The 23976-nt window shown below is 40.8% G+C and overlaps 1 protein-coding gene across 3 annotated transcripts in view; it reads right to left on the bottom strand.

Moving 5' to 3' along the window:
• zmiz1a (zinc finger, MIZ-type containing 1a) overlaps positions 1 to 23672 on the bottom strand; it is a 116830-nt gene extending 93158 nt beyond the window's left edge. For all 3 annotated transcript variants that reach the window (XM_055029333.1, XM_055029335.1, XM_055029334.1), the window contains exon 1: positions 23497 to 23672. The gene's annotated coding sequence lies outside the window, so the exon portion shown is untranslated. The remainder of the gene's footprint in view (positions 1 to 23496) is intronic.
• Between the last annotated feature and the right edge of the window lie 304 nt (positions 23673 to 23976).

Raw genomic sequence — 23976 nt, 5'->3', positions numbered from 1 at the left:
GTGCCTTGCTTGAGCTCAAGATGACATCATTAGTGAGTCAAAAGACCAGAGCCCCCTCCGATGAGGGATCAGAAAGCACAGGACGAGGTCTGTCCAGTATCACAGGGAACTGTCTGTACAACATGAGAGGGTTAAAAAAAACACCCAGACAAAGAGGCACAAGCCACTTAACCACTACAGGGTTATTTATGAGCTGCAGAAGAAAGGAAGACAGAGCAAAACAAATTTGTCATCTGCAGGAGGCAGTGAGTGAGTCCACCAGTCCGCTGAATCATAATTGAGTCTCAGAGAGAAGAACTTATTTTAGAATGAGCAGCGATGAACAGCAGTGCGTTCAGCACGGGGAACGGTGTTTTTGCTCTGGGTGAGCTCTGCGACGGGCCCCTCCTTGTCCCTCCAGCCTCACTGGCCACGGTTGAAAAATTAATGCAGCAAACTGACAACACTTAGGGCCTCCCTCCCTCCTTCCTCGTGTACCAAACAGGATCAATTACCAAAGCAGGGCTCCACTCAGCAGCGCTGAAGAAACAAGAGGCACTCTCCATCACAGCTGTGCAACTGTTTCTGTATATGTGTGTGTGTGTGAGGTTCAGGCCAGCTTATGATGAGCAGAAAGAGGAGGAGGTGGTAATAGTCTGTTTGCTTCTCTCTAATGACAGCAGCAGAGTGGATTAGCGAGCCTCCTAGCCCATCAGCATCACTCCGCCCAGTAAGTGACAGAGCATGTAAATAACCAGTTATGGCCACCAGCAGGAGAAAAAAGAGAGAAGATGGAGAAAGTGAGACTAATAGAGAGAGAGAAGAAGAGAGAGAGAGAAAGAGAGAGAGAAATGAATGGGCCGTGTGAAATCGTGCATGTGCCTTCATTTGTATGCAGGTGGAGATTTCAAGGAGTTCCATTTCTACCACATCAGCCAAGTTATTCAAATGCAGCACATCTGACTGAAGAGGATAACATAAAGAAAGGCATCAGCAGAAACGGCAGCAGGCAGTAATCCCCTGGCCTGGGCCACTTGTGTTTGCCACGCAGACAGGCAACACTGTCAGCCGCTGCGCCCATACAGGCCTTATCAGTGACAGCCACTGGGCTATTCTAATAACCCTGCTGAGGCTCTGAGCTGCTGGGACAGACAGGGCGACAAGCGGACAGACAGGAGGACACTGCCTGGGAAAAGATGGGCCTGAGAACCAGGTGTTGGCCGGTCACTCTGTGCGTTTTCTCGTGTCTTTCTGACATGCTGACAATTTCATCTAAAAGGTGCTGCAAAGGTAACACAGAGATGCACCAGGAAAGACGTTGGTGAGCAGAGTCAGAATTATAATCCTGATTTCCTTACACAGTTGGACAGATGATCTCTGTCAGAACTTTCCCAAACAAACTCTACAGCAGAAACATTGTCTCTCGCCACACCTGAGCTTCATTACTGCCACACAAGTGATGCCCAACCTCCAATGTGGCTGAAGTATGACAATTCTGCAAAGGTAAGCTAGAATTTCAGATGTTCTGAAGCACTGAATTGTGACAAACATCCAAAAAAATAGAAAACCAGGAAAAGGGCAAAAAAATAAATCTGTTTTTTTTTTTTTACATCACTGTATGTAGCATCAGAAAAGTTAGAAAATATATTTCAAACATAGTTTGTTTACCTTCTTATGTTACAGGCTTTAGAGAAGAATCAGTTTTGATTCAAACTTGCATTAGCAACCCAAAGCTTGATATAAACCACACATTCGTAATCGTCAACAAATATTTGATCCAAGTATCTCGACAACCGACCCTGTAAGTGTGCACTTTTTTCCATTTATGTACATTGTTGTCCAAAACCCAAGGCTGCTTTTGTGTTATAAGGTGTGTTCACATTCATCTCCATCTGTAAATCTAATCACTCTGCTTCACGGCTGCGATGCCCGGAGCTTTCAGGACAGAAGCCTACGGGAGGCAGCTTATGTCAATACACCAAATGTTGACATAAGACGGGTAACAAGTGCTGTCTCACTTCTCTGACAAGACACGACCACAAGAGGTCAGATAAGAAGAGCCATCACATTTCTGTTGTTTCTTTTCATTGACAATCACAGCTTATTGCTATCTTTGCATGCCTGGATCTTGATAGTTGTGTCATATCTCCAAGGTTATTTTTCTTAGCTCCTCTTAAGAGGCTGCAGTCTGTGAAAAGGACAAAAAAAGCAACCAGAGTGCTGCAGGGCTTCATTTGTAGTCAATAAATAACTCCAGTATTGACACCAGTAAGTGAGGGTGTCACTCAGATGATGCAAAAACAGAGCAGCGTTCCTACAGAAGTGCTTCAAGGCATTCTCTGTGTCTATGCAAGGCATAATCATTACCTTGGCTTAAGAAAGCCTCCATAGCCACTCAAAGATGAGAGACGTAACAACATCGACTCTTGCCTTGTCTCGAAGCATTTGCAGCAGAAGAGGCTGGATGCTTTGCTCGGTGGCTGCCACAAGCAGTACAAGGACTTGATCTGGAGTCCCTTGTGGACCTGCATCGCCGTTTTCTGGGAAGATTCTCCGTGCAAAGGCCTGATGGGAACTTTGGTGATGACACAGCGCACCCCGCGGGCCTGTCAGCTCGTCTTTAGCCTGCTTGAATCTGCAGTCGGCTCTGGAGAATTTCCAGTGCCGCACAGACTCGCACTGAAACGCAGGCTGACACGACTCTCCAGCGTCACTTCAAGTACTTAGTACTTCAGCATCATGAGCTCATGTCAGAAAGTTCAACGTAAACACAGACCGAGTCAGTCTGGCGTACATATTAAATAATCTGATGCACGTAGAGAGTGGGAAATTTCAGGTAGGAATGACCCAATCAGGATTGTTGGTTCACCATAAGGATGTTTTTGAAAATTCAAAATCTCAGTTCAGGTACTTTGTTCAAATGAATGCCATATGCTCTTGACAACACCTCCGCTTTCAAGTGCAGTAACACAGCACATACAATATTTCATGGTCTAATTTAGCAATATTTTCTGCCCACTTACACCAGCCACAAATGGTTTTCAGCAACATGTGGGATCCTTTTTTTTTTCTTCACAGCAACAGATATTGTTGTTCTAACAGGAGTTTATACATAACACACTAGCTTTTTTCTACATATGGGGTTTCAAATTTGAATAGTTCTCTGAACGTCTAGGCTAATGCTAGCAATGATAACAGAAAACAAATGTTGTGTCTTTGATGCTGGTGGGAATTTGAGGGATGATTATTATTTAATAGTAGATGTTCATTACTAAAGTCTTTTTCCAAACTATCTTAACAGACTTAACACATGTTCTTCTCTAATGCATGAAGTTTGTCTCTAAGTAGGCAGTTACTGAAGGACAAATAAAGGTGCATAAAATTACCTTTAATAACTTTTTCTTCTCTCTTTTTGGGTTGATCATTCCTTCTACTCTTTTCCTGTTTCTAGCCAACAGAGTGATGAGGGTCATTCCTGATGCCTGGAATCACATCCGGACATCTCTGATTTAAGGATTGTTGGATTAAAGGTCTGGAAGCTTTTCCTTTACGTGACAAATAAAAGCACCACTGATGTTATCACTAAAACAAATGAATCCATGTCAAAATGCAGAACAAGCAACCCTTAGATGAAGAGAGTTTAAAAAAAAAATCAATGCGGCATCCTAAATTCCTTTGACAGATATTATAGACTCAAGATTTTAAGATGGTGACTGATTTTTTTTTTTATGTGCCACCAAAATGCAAGAGGAGGACTTTTAATAATTGATGGCGCTGGAGCGGGAAGATAACCGCTCTCCTCCTGTTATCAATCATTAATGGAGTTTCCATCAAAAACACTTCAGCCCCTCAAGTATCAAATCTCTCATGAAGGTGGAGGAGCCACATTCAAAACATCCCACTTAATCGAAGGGCATACAATGTGCTCTGCGTTTCTCCCCTTCATTTTCGCTTGGGCAAATTAGGATAATAACGTCGCAAATTGCCAAATTGTTCACGGTGCGAGCGTAAAAGTGGGTATTTTAGCCGAGGTCCACGTGTGAGTGATGAGGGTTAATGGGAAAATACTAAATGTTTAAATGGCGGCGGGGGAAACAGCCGGCCAACCTGGCGCTTTGCTTTCTTTTGCTCTTTGATGTGTGTATGCAGAACTGTTTAAAGCCTCCTCTGTTTATCTTGCTCGCTCTTTAAACCAGCAGGGCCCGTCTGGTCAAAGTCACGCAGGACATGATGTGCTTCGGCAACACTAATAAATTACACCGCTAACCTTTAAAACGACGTCCCTGTTACTTAAACAGAGCCATCCGTACATTTGGAAAGATACACAGACATAGGCGTCGGTTCACAGTGGAGTTTACGGCGTAATTTAAAGGATCAGCATGGGTTAAAATGAATAAAATGTATTTTCAGCTTCCCGACGCCCTCAGATGTCACTTGCACATCATGCACACACTAGACGACATAAGCACTGCTGCTATAGCTACAGCTGTAATGATAGAGTATCTCTAATTACCCATCAAGATGGTTTTGACAGTGTTCTGTGTGCCAGCGATCAGTGTCGTGGCACGGCGCCAGCAGCAACTCGGTTCTGTGTGATTTGTAGCTGCAGCTGAGTAGCGGGTGGTACACCGCCGGAGCTGCAATGCCACACACTTTCATCCCTGTCCCCTCATCTCCTTTCTCCATCCCTCATCCCACCTTTTTTTTTTTTTTTCTTTCCTCTCGCAACAACCCTCAGCGGTGCAGCACTCGGGCTGTCCTGCATCACCGCCCCGACCTTGCTTGTCATCAGTATTTACCAGGCTTCCCGAAGCTGCTGCACAGCCCAAAGAAAAGGGCCGCAGTGAGAATTCTGATGGCAAATATGAGCTCGTGGCTTTCAGGTTTTAAAGTAGAGAGGAGAGTGCTTTTTAAAATTGTAAATGCTCTTCTTTAAACTGGGTAAAAGATATAATTGCTCTGAAGTCTTTTTCAGCCATCCTGGCTGCAGACATGCAAGCGGATCTGGTAAAGCAGACAGATGAAAGTGAAAAACCTGAAAAGGGTTAAGCAAAGCAACTTTACTGTGCTATGTTCAGCTTTCCAGTTCCCTGCTGATCAGCTGAGACTGTTGGCAACATAACCGTTTTGGTGCTCAGTTATGGTGCATTATATGAGTAGAAAGATTTATGATTTTGAAAATCTGCAGAAAATTAAGATTCTGGTACGATTTCCAGTTGATTTCTAGATGCATCTGTAGATAAATCTTTGTAAACGTGATTATTTTTGCCAGTTTTATTTCGCTATTTTAGAGATTGCAGCGAGTCGGCTCACTGGTTAGCTGTGTGATTTTTAAACTATTCTCGGTTCTGCAAAACAGAACAGATTCAATCCATACTCTGTCCCAAAACGTTTTAATAAATCCTAAGATAAAACAACAAGATCTTGTTGTTTTTAAATGCAGGTTTCGTATTTTTAGCAGGTCTATTTGCTCCCCGCAGACTGTTTTCATCGTTATTGAAATAAACCGGTTACACTAGTGTTTGTACGTCATTTTTGGAATTCCAAAATGACGTACGCCGGCAGTGAATGTCCCACGTTTGGAATCGGGCTGCAAATTGTTTCAACTTGGAGAAAATTATTGCAGTGAGAATGAATCGTTTTTCCCACAGAGTCTGTCTGTCATGTGGCAGAGACACACAAACCGTTTCAACAATTAAGCACAAATAACTACAACTGTGTAGATGGTGTCCTTATGTATCTTATTAATAGGGGGATATTATATATATTCATCAAAAAGTGAGTGAGTGTTGAATCAACCAGTCAATATTTTATGTATCTGCAGTATGATGAGTTTCCTGCAGATTTTGTAAGTTTTATGGGAGGCAAATTAATCTAATCAACAGAGGAAAGTGACACCACACAGCACAGAGGCTGGACTACATGTTAGCCTTCTGTCTACATAATGTCAACACACACACACACAAACACACCCCTACACACACACATTTATCTTCTGTTTGACCTGAAAAATCATTTACATTCAAATTGTGAACCAGTTTGTGGACTTGGGCTTCTGCCAGCAGTGCGTCACAGGTCAATTATCCTTCAAAAGATAACAGCCAACGTCTCTTCTTATTGTGATTGTAATTTCCCTTACATTGATTCGTACCAACTGAACAAGATTTACTTTGAAGGGAATCAGGTGTAATAATAGGGACTAATCTACATGTCACACATGTTTGGCTTTTATTGTGCGGCTCTGCTGATACCGGTTGGATGAGCTGAATCAAAGCAGCTTCAGATTCAGTGACTCTGGAGATTTGGCAGGTGGAGTTTTTCCAGAGGCTCTGAATTGATCAAATGGGTTAGCTGATTTATCAGAAAGAAAGATAAAATCCTGTAGTTTGTAAATCTTTCAGCCGCTTGCCAAATCTTCTGCCGTTTTCAGCTATTTAAAAGTGCTTGACCCTTTTATGGGTGTCCCGCAAGCAGACCGGCAATGCAGCACATGGCATCAAAATCTCACTGAAAGAGAGAGTAGAACAACTGGTCACAAATGTCATTTACAGATATTACGATCGTGGAGGTTTTTATCAAGTTAAAAATGAACAGCTTCCATTGCTTTTCTTCCTCTCCCAAACACAAAGCACATGCCAAAGTTATTATTAAAACTATTATTAATGGCTTATCAACTGGTAGCAGTTTTCCCCTCATTGGTAATCTGCTGGTCAAACAATGGAAAATCTCATTTTTCTCTGCTTATCAGAAGATGCAGAAAATCATCAAAATTCTTTGAAACGAATCAAAACTGAAAACATCCACTTTTTTATTCTGTAAATGGAAAAACAAACAATGTGATTTTCACAGTGACTTGGTTTTGAGTTTAGCTTACATCAAAAAGCACCTAGGAATATTTGATTTAAAAACATATTATTTTTTAACACCTTTATTTTCTGTTGAATTTAAAAGCATCACCTCTATCAACCTCTATTCAGCACATTTCTCTGAGTATTTTTTAGTACATTAATTTGTTTAAATAAAATAAAATATAGTCGAATTAACCAGAAGAAAAAAGGAAGAAGAAAAAAAAAACACAATAAAAAAAAAAAAAAAAAAAACAGGAAATCAATATTGGTCCCAAAAAGCCTGTATCCCCCATTACTATTTCAGAGAAACATCTTGCATAGTTTTTCCAATAACGTTGAGATTTTTAAAAAATTGCACGGTTGTATCGTATCGCTTTTACTTTTCAGAACTGGATGCAAAAAGCTAAAGTTCAACCATTCTTTCTACTGTTGTTTGACACTGAAACTGCAATTCAGAACTTTTTTTTTTTTTAAGTTTCCAGCAACAAACCATGGAGCAGCAGGATGTGGAACCTACTGGCAAAACAAATCCAGGCATACTTGCCGCTGCTGTCCTGCACAGTCATGTGTGGAGGGAAATTCATGTTCAGAATGTTCCTCTGCCATTTGCATGGGGAAAAATCCCTACTGCGTATTTGAAAACTTCATTACCCTGTTCTTCCTGCTCTTAACAGTAAAACTAACACACCCAAAGGATTACTAAAATCTTGGCATACTACATGTACACATATAAAATCTTCCTAAGAAGGTAAAACAGTGTCAGGAACTTTTCAGCGTACATGTAAAATACTTGACTTCTTTTTGAGAAGTTCCTGCTCTTTTAAGACCACTCTGCCTTAAACATAAAAGTGATATATCCATCAATTATCTCAAAATGTTTATCCTTGCAGGGTTGCATCAGAGGCGGGGTAATGCAGGAAGTCATCAAAATCCTTTGAAAGGGTCAAATGCATTGTAATCCCTCATAAAGCACATACCATAGTCTTGTTCAAGACGCAACAGACAATTAAGTTAAATTTTCTGATCTGGTAATTGTGAGCAACCCCTTTCTGATGCCTCTCTGGGCAAGTGCCGATATGATGCCCATTAAAGGACAGCTCAATTTAAAAAAGACAACACCGCTATGATGCTACTGGCAGCATTGCTTAGAAAAGATGTTAACATTTTCCTTCAAACGTTTTGTCAGTCTTGTCACTTGGCATCAGATCACCTGTTATGACCAACTACCAACAGCTGAAACACCAATAAATGTCAAAACAGAGTGTTGTCCCGTACGCAGCCATCAACCTTTCAAGAAAGTTGGCAAGGTGTCAAACTTGGCTGCTTCAGAAGGCTTCAATCTATTGTTTCATGTTCCTTAAGAAAAAGCAGTCACAATTAAAACCCTTTTGTTTGCTCTTCTCTCTGGTTTTGTCATAAATGACATTGCCCCAGGCACAGAGATCCAGTTTAACTGTCAAAATTGTCTCTCTCTGATCGTCACAACGGTTGATGGACAGCCTGATAAAATTCCTTCGCTGCAGCTGGGCGTCCAAGGCGGAGCTTCATGAGGAAGAAATGACAGTGTCAACCCAGTTTTAGTCACAGTCCAAAGGGCAGACGCTCAGCATGAAGACAGCCAACGTCTTAATACTGTGGTGAGTGTTTGCTACTGCAAGCAACGTGAATTTTATTGAGAAACTTATAAAAATGAAGGAAAAAAAATAGATTAAATAAAAACAAGGAGGCCTCGCTGCTTCCCTGCAGCAGTTGCCTGAATGGCGGCTGCTACTCCTCATGACCCCGAAGCTTAGAGCAGATCAGATCAGAGACGCTGCGTGACAGATGTCCACCCCGGTGCTCTGTTCCAGGCACGAGCGTGGCTGGCAAACACACCAAAGAAAGCGAGAAGAGGTTCTACTCTACTCAACATAGAGTAGAACTTGGATTGCATTCAAAAAAAAAAAGAGAGACATAGACAAAAGGAGGGAAATGCAAGCAGAACCAAGGAAAGAGGACCAGGATGAGGATGGAGAAAAGGTGGTGGAGGGAGCTGGGAAACAGAATTCAGACATCACATCCTGCAGACTTTATCGCTGGAATGAGATCTGCTCTGTCATGTTTCCATCACTCAGCAACGAGTCGGGTCAGAAAGTGACACGACAGGTTTAGACATATCTCAAGCAGTGCCTGTCACTCTGACTGACTTGGAGGAGAAACGGAAGACCTCACATGCACTAAATCACAACCAGACACGGTTATTGGAATCAAGGAAGAGTTATGGTTTCACAATCTAAAGAACTCTCCATCATACTGTTTTTATCTCGTCTTAATAATCGCAATACTAACGTATCTCTGCTCAAGGTTATCAAAACGTGAGAATCTCATCTCATTAGGCCCAAGCCTAATCACAAGCAAATTAAAACAATGAAAGAAATTAAAAATACACAACAAACTGTCTAAAGTGTTCCATACTTTTCCCAACTTGAACTGTAACAATTACCTCTCCTTTCAGTCCATTTTAATGTTTTAATACAAAGTCTAGTGGATGGAAGGATACTATTTTTCATTTTTCATATTTCTCTCGGTTTTTCAAACTGCATAAGTTAAAGAGAAAAAACTAAGTCATCATTCCGATCACAATACGTTGCTTCCACTCCGAGGAGCAAAAGCACAGAAAAAAATCCTGATGAGAATAGAAAAGAAGAGCTAATTATAGCACCACAGCGGGATGTCCAGAAACAAACTTGATTATCATCTTCGTCAAGAAGGCACAAAGGAAACCTGCTGCTGCCACCCCCACCACCCCTCCTACATATCCGCCACAATCCAATAGAAGGGCTTTTAGCCCTCGTAATGATTTCAAAAGTGACAAGTCAAACAGATTTACGGTGACAGCCTGAAAGGAAGTGGCATGAGCACCATTACCGCTCACGTGATCGGACCTCCTCGCCTCTTGCCTGCATCCTCCCCTCTCGTCCCTCGAGCTCCTCCAACCCACCCACGGTTCGAGAGAAGAATGAGGCTGGTTCAAAAGAGACCGGCAACAAGCCTATTTGACCCCCCCAACCTCCTCGTCCCCTCTACCCAACCTTCCACCCACTCGCTCAACACAAGCCCCTTTCAAATGAGAGGGAAACCCTCCGCTCCGTGGAAGTTAGTTACTTAAAGCGACAGGCCGCCAGATAACGATCTGGAGATGGAAAACTGGTGGCTCGGGATAAATGGAGATATCTCTGTACAACTTAAAACACCATCACCCACAGTTTATCAGCTTTAACGAGCCGTGATCGGAAAGTGAGATTTTACAGCTTTAACCAGACGCCGACAACTTTTCGGCTGCTGCTGTTGGCCTTTCAGTGGCCTTGAAACGTGATTAAAAGAGGAATTTATTTACCAATAGCAGTCACAGTGGAGAATAGGCAGTTATTTAGTTCATCCTATTCCAACTTAAACATACACTAATCAATCATCTGAAGTTTGAAACTGTCCTCCACTTTAGGTTTGTCAAATTTAAAAAATCTAATTTGCGTTCATATTCATTAAATGAATGAAGTAAGAACTCACAACAATTTTAGTTTCCGAATGTTTGAACCAAAATCATAAACTTAGATGAACTTTTTTTTTACTTTAATAAAAAAATAAATGAATAAAAATCTGATAGAGGTTAGATACAGTTGCTTTGATAATCTCGTAGTTAAATTTTCCTGTTCGACTTAAAACTAAAGCCTTTTCTGTGTTATAGTACTTGTGTAAAAATGGGTATTGCCAGGTCTCGATGAAAATCAGAAAAAGCCCGATTGGTGCGCCTCGAATCCAAATGCGTCGTGACTGAAAGAATCAACATTTGACTTGTAGAACATCGATGTTTGAGTAGCGTCGGCTCCTCCGGGTGTGAGGGTGTAAGTCACCCTCCCTTCTGTCTGGAAGCTTGAAAGCACCTTTGCAGCGTCGAGCTTTGAAAACAGAGCTGCCCCTCACAGCCATCAGAGATGGCGTTAGAACGAGGTGAGCGGGGGACTTCTCAAGCTGCAGAGCCCCCAAGGCTACGCAGATTCAGTTTCCACCATTCTGGCTCCAAAAACAAAGGAATTCCTGAGAAAATCAGGGCAGGACCTCACCCCAAGCAACCGCTGCTTCTCCTACACCCCGCTCACTCCCTGTCTGTCTCTCTCTCTCTCTCTCTCTCTCTCATACACAATGCACACAGTCAAACGCACATATTTCACATAAACACACAGCACGACAAAGGTGATTTCATGCCAACATCAATGAGGCACCCCTCCTCTCTTGTTAAACAATCATGTTAATTTGATATTCAGGGTGACGTGGTTGCAGAGACATAACACACAGAGGTGTGTGTCTGAATGTGTGTACATACGTAATACTGTTAGGCGATACTTTAGAGTCTAATATCTGTTCCTGTTATTGTTGCTAACCAGCACAGACTTGCTGGTCCGCAACAGACACTTATTTCTTCATTAAGTAACACCTTTTAGGACTGAGGATGAGGCTAGACACAGAATGGCAAAGTGGAACCCTTCCCACCCCCCAATCGTCCCACAACGATCTCCACGTGAGTGTGTGATGTCCTCACATGGGCCTTTAACAATGTCAACACACACCATTCAGCTTCCACTCGGTGGGAACCGACATGTAAAGGTCGCAGTATGTCTGTGGACGCAATACATTAGAGGTGTGTAACAGCAGTGGCTGCTAGACATAACCTGGAATAATAAGCTGTAGTTTGGGTGAAAACTAAATGGTGTGTCATATCCTATCCAAGAGACAGTGGGGTTCAGGAGGCAAAATAAAATTTTAGTTTTCCAAATAAAGTTTCCACAAATCACAGTGTTGCAAAGTCCACTTATTACAAGCAACATTGGGCTTGTTTTTCCTTAAAGTCGCTCGCAAATCTTGTGAGTTGTGGTTTGTGTTTCTTTTGGCCTTGTTTTTGAACGTGAAGTTGCTTGTTTGGGCTTGGCTTTCTATCCCAGTGAAACTCCTTGATTATCTCGCAGCTGCCCACAATAAAGTAGAACACGGGTGGAAGATGTCGTCCGTTCTTTCCCTCCCCCACCATTTCCTGGTTATTGCGCCCGCTTAAGTTGACTCGTCAAACCGAGTGGGGTTTGCCAAAGAAAGTGTCTTTTCTTTTAAACAGTTTAATGATCAAGGTTTTTTTCATTGAGTTTACTCTCATTTTGCTGTTTTGTATTATGCAAAATGCATTTTCTTTTGTTTAGAGCTTTAAAAGCACAAGTTATTAAAAAATTCTATGGTAAAAGAGTCTAGCATAATTTTGTTGTTGCTTATGTATGATGCCATAATAAATGTATACATTAATGCTGTCTACAAGTGGCCTCGCTTTTGCACAGTATGGAGGGCAGTGATAGGAATAATAGCATTAAAATAAATGTTATTACTAACAGTGTCACTTTTTCAAGTAATCAGACATATTACGTTTTCCTTTCCAAGTGAATCCCGTTACTGACAGTAGAATGCGGCACTAAGGGGGTGAAAAGAATTGAAAATGTGCTGCGTGCTGGATGAGGAAGAGTAACATAGTCACTGTAAACCAATCAGAGGTAGGCTTGGCCGAGTGTTTAGACACAAGCAATGAAGAACTGAGCACATAAACAAGGCAGACAGACAGAGAGCACCCCCTGACTGAGCCCAGTTAATCTAATGTAGCAAATTTTAACTCAAAGTCATTTTCGTCTCAAATCTATGTGTGAAAAGTAATTTTTGCCCCAATAGCAAGTATTTTGGATGTCATGAAGCACCTTTCAACATCACAAGCTTGAGCAAAACTAGTCACCGAGAAGAACGTAGATGCTAGCAGTTGCAGCCTAAACCCAGCAGAGGTTCAAATAAGCACAGCAAAAAAAACAAAAACAAATGGGGCGACGCTGTCCTACCCGTCTAAGCATGATTTCACTGATACCTGGAGCCTTACCTTTAGAGCACAGCGTCCTGGTTTTAAATCATATCCATTTATTGATTCAGTTTTATGATGAACATTTGAATATATTTTCTGAAATTATTGAAAGAGGGGATCCAAAATGGTTTTAAATATTTTAATAATTTTTTTGTTGTTGTTGTTTTTATTAAAGTTCTGTGGTAAGTAGTTTTTGGGGGGATTTTTCACAATACAGTAAACCAGTTACCTTTTTGAGAAAGTGACTAGTAACTATGACTAATTACTTTTTAATATAACTTGCCCAAAACCAGTAGTGAACTTTATGGGGGTTTATTTTCTTAGAGCCGGTTGCTTGTTTCTCTCACGAGATCTTGCAACACCAATCACAGATAGTGTCTTAATGTGATGGTAGGACAACTTTGAGTACTCTATATGATATTTTTAATGCTCGTCTACACACGTTACCCTAAATGTCAGTCTGAATAAATTACCACAGTGTCAAAATGAAGTTAATTTTAAATTGAAAGCTGAATCTGACGCCTGAACTTTCTGCCCCAGTGGGCAATGAATGTCAATATCATAAGCCGTCTTATTGTTGTTGTGTTTAGTTTAGTTCTGAGAGCCTCAGAAATATTTAGAATAGAGTTAGACAGATTATCCTTCTTCTGTCAGTACGACAATGAAGAGAGTTCATGCGAATTAAAGATTTGATCAGATCTGGATCGACCTCACCCTGCGTTCCGTAATCGTCTCCCGTAATCCATCATTCCAACAAAGTGTCAGCAATAAAGACAGCTGGATATTATTTGCTAGTACAATCAAGTGGATAGATTTTGTGAATAGTAACTAAGAATGTTGTAGATACAGGGAGGGTTGCTGGTTTGTCAATAATATTTGCCAGATAATTAAACAGCCTTGGGAGACAATGATAAACATTGTTTACAGAGGGCTGATCCCTGGCAAGCGCCAAGCTTTGTATCATCGCTGTCTCCGGAAAACACACGATTACCCCGCTCTCATTACTGATATGATAAACGACGGATTGTGACGTGTCTTTGGATTGCTGAGAGGACACAAAATGAGGGGAAGCTAGAACAAGACAAACAAAAAAAAAAAGCCCAAAAAGAAGTGAAACACACTGTCCCTGTGTTGTGCTGCAGATGAAGCGGGGTTCTTTGCACATCTCATACCAGAACTGGTAGAATTCAAACATATATGATGAATTCCACCATTCACTGTTTATTAATTCACTTTTTATTTATACTTCATCACCCCATGGCTTCCTCTTTCCTCTCCCTTTCTGACTGTGTAAAGTAAATTCCGTTGCCCACCAACCCATCTTTCTTTCTATTTTTTTTAAATATTATTTTCTTACGGTTGGTGTATCCACACAGAGGTTTAAATATGCCCCTTTATCTGAGCCGCCCAGGCGGGAAAATGAAAGGGATGGCAGTCCTTAGAACCCTGAGAAAGTGGCTGGCTCAGTTGCCAGTGTCGAAACCGAGGGGAGGGCACTGAGCGGGCAAACACACCACACACAGTAACACACTTTTCTGCCACCGAAAAGAGAAATTGGGAAGAAAAATAGTCTTAGTAAGGCAGTGAGGCTTATGATTATATGCCAATATGATTTAAGAGGCTCCCCATAACAACTATGACTGGACGGGGAAATTCAACCGCTAGTGTACATCCTTCTCCCTGCTTTCCAAGACTACCGGGCCTTAAATCCCCTTCAAATTTTGTCTCATTTTCACACATTACAACCACAAACTTCAATTTATTTTGAGGATATCTGAAGTGGTAGACCACCAGAGAGTAGTTAATAGTTGTCAAGTAGGAGGAGAGCGATCGTTTTTCTTTTTTTTTCTAAAAATAAATCTATTTTTTAATGAGTCTCAAATGTACTGTTCGTTTCTATTCGTCGCTCCTAAGTGAATCGCTTGTCGAAGCACCTTACGTTCCACTTAGTAAATATTTTACAGTATGCCGATAGCTGGTTCTATTGTCTAGAGACTGGCATTTTTTGCAAAAAAAAACTCAAACTGAGGCAGTTTCAAGTCTTACCACATATTCTTAGCTGGAATGAGATCTGGACTTGGAGAGAGCTGAAAAAACAATGCAACTGAACCTCAACCATTCCATTATATCTCTGGATGTATGTTTCTGATCTTTCTTTTGCTACTATCTCAAGTCGTTCGCAACCCAGAAAAGGTTTTTCCTCCAAGCTGTTCATCTCTACATCAAAACAGATCAGCGTTTGTGCTCCTGGTTTCATCTGACAAGAGCAACTTCTTTCATATGTTTTCTGTGGCTACTTCATTTGGCTTTTGCTCAAATTTAAATAGGACTTCTTAAAGGTTTCTTTTAATAGCATAAAAAAGAAATAGTTGTCCCATATACTAATTATCTCTCCTGATCTTTGGAGCTCTACAGGTCCTCCAGCGTTGCCATGGGCCTCTCGAATGCTTAATGTTCAGAAATTAAACATCCAAACCGAAATTGCTATAAATTGCTATATTGTTTCAATGACAAGTTGGGTTAATTAAGAAGGCTACTGATTGCATTGAATTGCCCGTTTACCCTAAGATACCTTAGAGTAAACGGACTAACTACAAACGAAACTACACACTTATCAAGAGCATTATTTCTGATCATCTTTGAAAACATATATCTTTCCTTCAACTTAGGAAGAAACCAAATACAATTCAGTTTGTAGTTGTTATAAACTAGACCTGCTATGACCTGTTTTGTCCTCGATGGAGATCCATGTGAGACCAGACAGCATTCTCCTTTTAGCAGGCAAACAATAATTGCCATTAGTAAACCTTTGTCAACTTACTTTGTCAAAAAGCAAAGGCGCATGTCTCCATGGAGGGCATGTTGACAATTTCACTGCCTTTACAGAATATCAGCCATCCTTATGCATCCTCCAGCAGAAAAATCTGCATCAGCGCGCACTGCTGCTGCTCAGACAAGGAGACTGCTTACAGCACAAATTGTAACCACAGCATTGGGTGTTTTATTTTAGAAAAATGATTCATTACAATCTTTGAGCTAGACAAAAACTGCAAAACGCTATGGAAAAGGGGTAGCTGAAATTAATTCAAATGCTAGAAAAAAAAGAAATCCATAAAAATCTATTGCTGGTGCTGGTTTAAAGCACAGCAGGTTATTGACTCCTGAGTCCTGCAGGTGCAGAGGTTTTTCTGCCAGACTGGTCGGTTTGCTGCGCGAGCGGGAGGCAGGAGCTCAGTCCTGTGGGGCTGTCAGACAAACGGAGCCATGTGGGATACTGTTTAAGGCGTGAGCGCCTCTTGGAAGAAGCTGCAGCGGCTTGCAGGAATGCATCTGTAACTAAAGAGAAAAGGCAAATACAGACGAAACAGTAAACCCACCAACCCAGCGTGAGCAGGGACTAATTAGTGACTGTACTTACAATTCAAAGAGAGGGGGATGAGGAGAAAGGAGAAGGAGGGGATACACAAACAAAACACACACTCACACATACACCCAGCAGACAGTTGGAGGATGAGGACAATGAGTTTGCTAAGCTTAAACGGGATTTACAAGCCAAACAGACACACACCAACGCCACTCACTCAAACACATAATATTGCTTTTGTGACACGGCCCTTTTCTCTCTCTGTCAAACCAGCACATACTAGCTCAGCCCTGCTCTGTGCAGATTTCATTAATAGTCCTCCCGAAAAAGTGAGGGAAATTCCTTGTGATGGTGAGAAGTCCTGAGTGCAGGCGGTTCTGGTGGGCGACCGGATAGATAGAGGGAACATTTTGTACCTCCTGTGTGTTCTTTGACTCTCAAACTGTTCCCATTGAGGCCGACTGTCAGTTATGATTCAAGGACCCCGGTCTCTCTCTGGAGAGGGGGAGAATAGGACGTGGCCACTGTGACATTCTCTGAATTTGTCATCAAAGAACAAACATACAGGAGACAGAGGCAGGGTGGACCAGAAACTTTACTCTCCCCTTCCCTGTGCTCTGCTACAGCACTTTGCAAGACTCTGAATACTTCCTGAGCTTTTTAAAATATGCCCCATAACAACCACAAACTTCAGGGAACTTTATTAAAAGTTTTATGTGATAGAACAATCTGTGGCTCCAGAGCCTTATGTGGATCTTTAGCCTGTCTCACATCAGCTCTTAACAAGTTTGGCTTAAAAAAGGCTGGTTTTAACAGTTCTTCTTTCTGAATAGCCACATAAAAATTATGATTAAATTCAATACAAACCAATTTCTTTATATATACAGAACTTAAAGAAAGAGCACTTTTTACTTTTATTTTAGATTTTATGTTTTTCTTTGTTCCAAAAGCTACAAAACTAATTGCTGTTATTTAAAACCTCAAAACAAAACACAGTAAATGTATATCTAAATATAAAAGTTTTAGAAGAGTCCAATCAGTTGTATGGCTCTGCATAAAATTCATTTTAGAGGACCCACAACACAAAGTAGCTGACGATGGTGAAGTGAACGGATATGAATGATAGAACTGCTCAGTCAAAGTCAGGATGTAAATCCAAGTGAGATTCTGCTGTAAGACTTGAAACAGGCACTCTTCATTCAATCCATCTGAGCTTGATCTGTCATACTAATAGTTCAAAGAATGGCTAAAAACTTCAGCATCTATTGTCACAAAACGTGAAGAATTTAGGAGGGAATGAATACTTTTGCAAAGCACTGTATAGTCTTATTTTTTTTTGAAGAAAAATAAAACTCACTAAAAATGTCTCATTTCCCTGATGTTAGCACCGCTCAAGGCTGAAGCAGCGTCTTCTCAGGAACATTTCAATTTAATGTTTTGTCTGCGTTAAACAGCAACGACTAATTTCAAGGCAACGGCAAGCTACCATGATATAGTCGTGGTTAAAACACAATTCAGAGCCTGCAGCCGGTATAATCTACTTCTCACAATGAGCTTTAACAGCAGCAGCACCCCACTCAGCACTCCTGGGATTCCTCTACAGTAGGTGGCCAAACAATGCCGCCCATCTCTCCATGAGGTTAAATGCCTTTCCAAGGGACTCAGCATTATTCACAATGACTCTGCCGCCCTCCTCCCACTACCTTTGCGAGTTCAAACCAGTCCTGCCTGAGCCATGAGCAGAAGACGGCGGTGAGGAGCCCGCCGCCGAGGCTGAGGTTTTCTTATCCCGACTTCTAATCTTGGTCCATTTTGGCTTCCTGTATCGCGCTGATGTCATCACAGTCAGTCAGCGGGATGACTTATTCTGACTTCTCAGCTGGGCAATACGTTTCTCATGTATTAGTTGAACCGTGATTACCACATTTTAGCTGGACGAGAGAGCTTACCGGAGGCTTATTACGATTGGGAAAAATTCCAAAGTCTAACACAAGCTCATAAAATGCCTGTACTTTAAAAACAACACAATTTTCCCAATAAAAAAAAAAATTTGAAAATGGCACAATGCAAAGCAAAGGATTGACCTAAAACAAAAATAAAGCGAGATTCCAGACTAAAAGAGAGAGACAGACGCAACGTCTGGCTTCCCCGCTGGACATAAGTGGGTGGGTTCATACTGAAGGCGAGACGCAAGACTATCAAGAATCTGTGTCAAGAAAAAAAAAACTCTGTAAGCAGTTTCACAGCACTCCTTTAAAACAGTCAGATGAAATGTCGGGCTGTCAAAACATTGATTAGCGATCGGCAGGTTTTTAGCACGTTCAGCAGACTACAGCCGCAAAGACAGCAGCGGGGACTGTGTGTGACTTCAGTGAACTGCTGAGCAACAAAAAGCTAATTACTGCAACATGTGCAATTAGTTGTTTTCCTTGAATCCAAATTACCACCTCACTGCTTCACAGAGGGCTCAAAAGCCGGTGTTCAGGATGCGCTCACTGCCGTAGTGCCTCTGTGCACAGGGAGCAGACGTGTCTGATGAATTGTGCAGGCGATTTATGTGCTGCAACTTGTAGAAACTTGACATATTTCTTGACACAAACATCTAATATTTCTTACCTTTGATGTTCACCAATTTAGTGCTTAGTAGGAAATATTTTCTATTTGTCTGCTTGTTTGGTGAGGAAACAAGTATGATTGCAAGCAAACTCTTATCTTCCTCATACTTAGCTACAACTTGTAATTCTGTTGTGTTTTTATCTCAGGTGTCTTTTAGTTTTCCAGACTTAAATTTCAGGGGTTTTAGTAATTTAATAACACTCTAGACTTTTATGTAAACCTCACATTACCTTGTTTGGTTTAACAATTTGTACTTTTTGCAGACTACAAAATAACACAAATCTTTTTGGCTTCCAGTTGATCAGTGTGTGATAGAACACTATCTTAAACATCACCTGGACGGAGATAGAAAATCTTTTTTTTTTCTATAATTGAATGCACCACTAGACACTTTCAGATTATTCTGAGCTCAACAGACTTCAGTGTGGAAGTTGTTACTGCAGGAACACTGAACCTCAGCTCCTTTCAGTGTCAGAATGATGTTAAAAATGAATTATTTATGAATCACAAAAGATGTACAAATCTTCGGGAAAGAAAACTGTATTTTAAGTCAGGGAATTACAATTCAGCAGACACCGAAGTTGCTCTGGATTAGAGCAACTTAGCATGTCTATTTTCTGAAAGTAGGCATAGAAAATATTGGATTAGTAAATATTGGGAGTGTTTTGAATAAACACTGCAGGAAAAACAAACAGGGACTGCTGTTTGTAATGCTAATTATGCTAAATGCTAAAGACAGCTCAAAATGGCAACTCTAATCGTTTGTTTTACTGGAATCATGTTTTACTACTGAGGTGTGTAACACACACTGCTCTCTGAAATGATGTGATGGTGACAGTAATATAAATAATTAATGATCAGTCAAAGAATGGCTTCCTGTTTTTAATTTTTCAGAAAAAACAGAGGGTTTTTTTTTAAGAAAAAAATTTCTGAATACCATATTTTTGTTAATTTAATAGGGGAAAAAAGATTGGAGGCTGATAAGTTTTTCTTTCCACACATAATTACATTTTTCCATACTTATCCAGACTTGGAAAAAGATCAAATTGTATCCCAGACTTTCCTAGACTTTCCAAACCCTGCGAGTTGAAGACGCAAGCTTTTTCCCGCCGTATTTCCAGTGTGACCTCTTCACAGTCTGGCACTCTGGAGAGCCGGAGAATCCAGCCTCACAAAGTCTACTTGTATTTGCTCCCATCCTCTGAGCTTTTGAAAATATCCAAATTTGATTTCAGAGTGAGCCTACAGGAGCCTTTAGCCTGTTTACTGAATCAGACGCTTCTCTGTCTTGTCTCACAGCCTGCCTGCCTGCCTGCCTGCCTGCCTGGCTGGCTGGTTGCAGAGAGGCCCCCAGAGGGACAACAGACGGAAAGAAAAGTTACACATGCACACCAACACACACACACATTTCAAACACTTGCAGATGACTTTAATTCCTCCTTCTCCTTTGTTGCCAATTCATTTGGTAACCCACTTTGAATGGATGCATTTTCAGTTTTTAAGTTTTTTTGGAATGAGTTACAACTCCTTTTGGTTTGTCAGAAGGAGGGTTTTAAAAGAGAAAGAAAAAAAAATATCTGAACAGCAGCACTAATTAATGTGGTGCGTCTGACAAGTGTTGCTGCTAAAACAATTTCATTACATCACCAATTTAAATTACAGAGGAAGGAGACACTGGAGGGTGCGCTCGTTCTTCTTGTGTTTACACACTTTCTTAGACAGACACAAAGAGGGAGTGGACGTAATGACATGAACACCTGCAATCCAATGCAACACTTTTGCAATGAATACAACGCCAAATTCAACTCTGTGATCAGAATTAGAGGCTTGTTGGTGAAATGTTCAGAGCTTTAGAACTTGTATTTTAAAATGCAGATAAAAACGTCTTCATCACGTTTCATGAATTTGAAAACACTTTTAGACCTCTCACTGTAATATAGGCTGACTTGTTTTACTCTTTGCCCCTCATTAGCATTGCTAAAGGGTGGGGTATATCAATTTATTTATTCATTTTTGTATATCAGAGCACTGTAGCACTCCTACAGTTTGTAATGGAAAACAAAAAAGACAGATCCACTCACAAATGTAAATAGTTTTCAATCTGAAGGCACGACAAACCACTGTAATGTTTAGCTAGTGTTCCAATATAGTACACATGGTTTCACAGTTAGTTATTATTTACCATAAAAATAGCAGATAAAATGTTTCACTTTGCAACATTTAACCATCAGAATGACTTTTAAAATGTGTTATTTTTCTTAACAAAAACAGGAAACAGAAAGGAATGTGTTCTTTAAAAAAAAAAAGAAATTGTCACAACAAAACACAAAAATTTGAATTAATCAAGAAGTGATCAATGTAATCAATGTGATTTTCTTCATAGATCACTAATCACAAAGCGCCTTGCAATTGTTCGAACAAAGAAACGAGAACGCAAAACAACAATCATACCAAAACTGTTGACACAATTAAACTAATGATTAAAAGACAACTATAATAAGTGCCATGTAAACTACAAAACAGATTAAACACCATCTTGAGAGGAAACAGTAGCAATATATGTTACAAAAAAACATTTAAATGTAATGAAAGTGTTCATTTGTGAAATACTTTAAGACATTAAACTGCCATCTAGTTTTTAGACTTCATGATGAAATCTAAAGTAGATAGAAAAAACAGGACGACAAACAACCAAACAGCAAAAATACATATCGAAACTCACTAAAAACAATTATATAAAACGTGAAATGTTTCTCTACAGCTGTGAATGGCATTGAATGGAGCACAACAATGAGGTTAACTACAGCCATGATAGCTTTACTTTCAGATTCAGCTAAGCCGGCATATAAACTTATCCATCACGTTTCCGAGCAGAGCCTGCAGAGTGCTGACTCCGGCTGTCACAAACAGTTCGCTGCCCCAACTTGGTCTTTTCAAGACTATTTCATTTGTCTCACTGACACTTTTCATATCATCTGACAGTTTGAAAGAAGAATATTTGCCTTCTTTTGTTCAACAGATGGTAACAGCACTGTTACAAGCATTGTACTCAAAATGATGTCCTACATTTTACAGAGTATAGCAGCTGCTGAAAACCTGCACTTGAAGAACTAAAACCCACAGGATCATCTGCATACATAATGTGAGTAATTTCCAATAAATCATCCAGGAAATTCTTATAAGCACAACAACAAAAATGGGTGGGCAAAAGATTATAAGGATATAATTAATTAAACCAGCTATATAATAAATTAAAATTAATATGTACATACTTGTATATTTGTTGTGAGTATACTGGTTAACTGAAAAAAGTGTATTTTAAATATCTGTAATATCTTTATCAATAAGAAGGATTTGGAAACATATTTTGTAATTCAGATAAGAATTATAATGGATGCATGTTGATGTCTGCTGCAGGATGCTGTTCTCTTTTCCTCTTGTTTTGGGGGTTTTTGTTTTGTTTTTTACAGGACTTATCAAGTGTAAAGGGGTAGGGGCTAACAGTAGGAAACAGGATTCAGGCTAAGAATACAAGCTCTACATCACCCTGTCCTAAACTTCAGCTGTCCTGTAGCAGGCTGCAGGGTAATGAAAGAGCAGCAGTCTCCACCTCCTCCCTCTCACTATCCCTCCTCCCATCCTGAGCTCCTCTCTCTCTCTCTCTGTGTGTGTGTGTGTGTGTGTGTGTGTGTGTGTGTGTGTGTGTGTGTGTGTGTGTGTGTGTGTGTGTGTGTGTGTGTGTGTGTGTGTGTTGCGCTGTGCCCTGGCTGGCCTCACATCCAGACGGCAGGAATTTAACGGGGAGGGTCTGCCAGACTTAAGACACAGGGCTGCAGGCTGAGACCAAATGAGGCACTGCTGGTTACCAACACAGATACTGATTTTGGGTTTTGTGCAGAGCAAACAGGATGTGCAGACCAGTCTGTGGAGAAGGATCAAGGGTGGGTGTGCGCTGCAAGATTTCAGAGTGGGCACCAGCTTTATGGCCATCTGGACACTGTCTAACTGTAATATTAAGGGTACAGTTAATACTCTTTATTATTTATCAACTTGAATAAATAATTTTAAAAAAATGATTTGAAAAATGTTGCAAGAAGGACTTTGATGCCAAATGTCCTAATTGACCTCCTGCTGGGAGCCAGTGAGATTCTGAAATTCATTCAGTAAATAGTGTCATGCATTCAAACCGAAGTGCCAAACATCACAGAAGCTGCATGACAGGTGTTGTATAACACAGCAGAGAAGGAGTAACACTTGGACATGCCAGCTAATTGCATTACAACAGGTAGCCGATAATAGCCTCGATGGGAGTCAACAAGCCCAGACACACGGCTGTCTGTTAGCTAAGTGACATACATTCAAGCGAGCCATCAGCTGATCGACCGAGAAGACAACATTAACCCACACGCACGCAGAATAAACCCGCAGCCGGGTTTATTTCCACAGCGCTGTCCGAATGCAGTCGCCTCCTTTTCTTAAAACAATCCCAATAAACGTTGCCGCTTCGGCGCAAGTCGCTCGCTCGCTCGGTGTTTACATACAATGGAGCAAAGCGGTCTGGCTATTAAAGCGCTCCGTCGCGGCTCACGCAAACCAGGATTTGCCCCCTTGACACCAGTTCACCAGCGGCTGTTAAAAGGTTTCCCAGAGGTCAGCCTATTGTTAGCAGGTAGTGGCTGTCCGGCGGGAGGCAGAAGCCCCGCAAATCAGCACTCAAACCTCGCTCTGCAACAGCAATTCCGGAGAAAATAACCGGGCGCGAAACTTACTTTCTGCTCGAAGCTCAAGTGGCAAAGCCGCGTATTGTTCCTCCACGCCGCGTGTTTACGGCGCTCCGCTCCTTCGCTCTCTTCACTTCACAAAGACGACGTGAGAGAGCCCCGAAGACGGTGTGACTGACTGACTGACTGACTGAATCAACTACCGTAGAGCACGGCAAGTTGAAGTGTCAGATTTCACTGGCTATTCAGTTACCAGAGAAAGCCGTGCGCGGTGGTGGAAGGAAAAAGGCGGCCTAGATTCCCATGCGGAAGGACATCAGTGGTGTAACATAGTAACATTATAACAATACCTCTGCTGGAAACATGCAGTAATTAACTTCTGTGGCCTGTTTCTTCATGCACTTGTTATTATTATTATTATTATTATTATTATTATTATTATTATTATTATTATTATTATTATTATTATTATTATTATTATTATTATTATTATTATATTATTATTATTATAGGCATAACATTTGTTAG

The sequence above is a fragment of the Poeciliopsis prolifica genome, unplaced genomic scaffold (genome assembly GCF_027474105.1).
Source record: "Poeciliopsis prolifica strain line A6 unplaced genomic scaffold, Auburn_PproV2 SCAFFOLD005, whole genome shotgun sequence".
Lineage (NCBI taxonomy): Eukaryota > Metazoa > Chordata > Actinopteri > Cyprinodontiformes > Poeciliidae > Poeciliopsis > Poeciliopsis prolifica.
The sequence above is the reverse complement of the archived record's forward strand: the minus strand, read 5'-3'. Positions and strand labels throughout refer to the sequence as shown.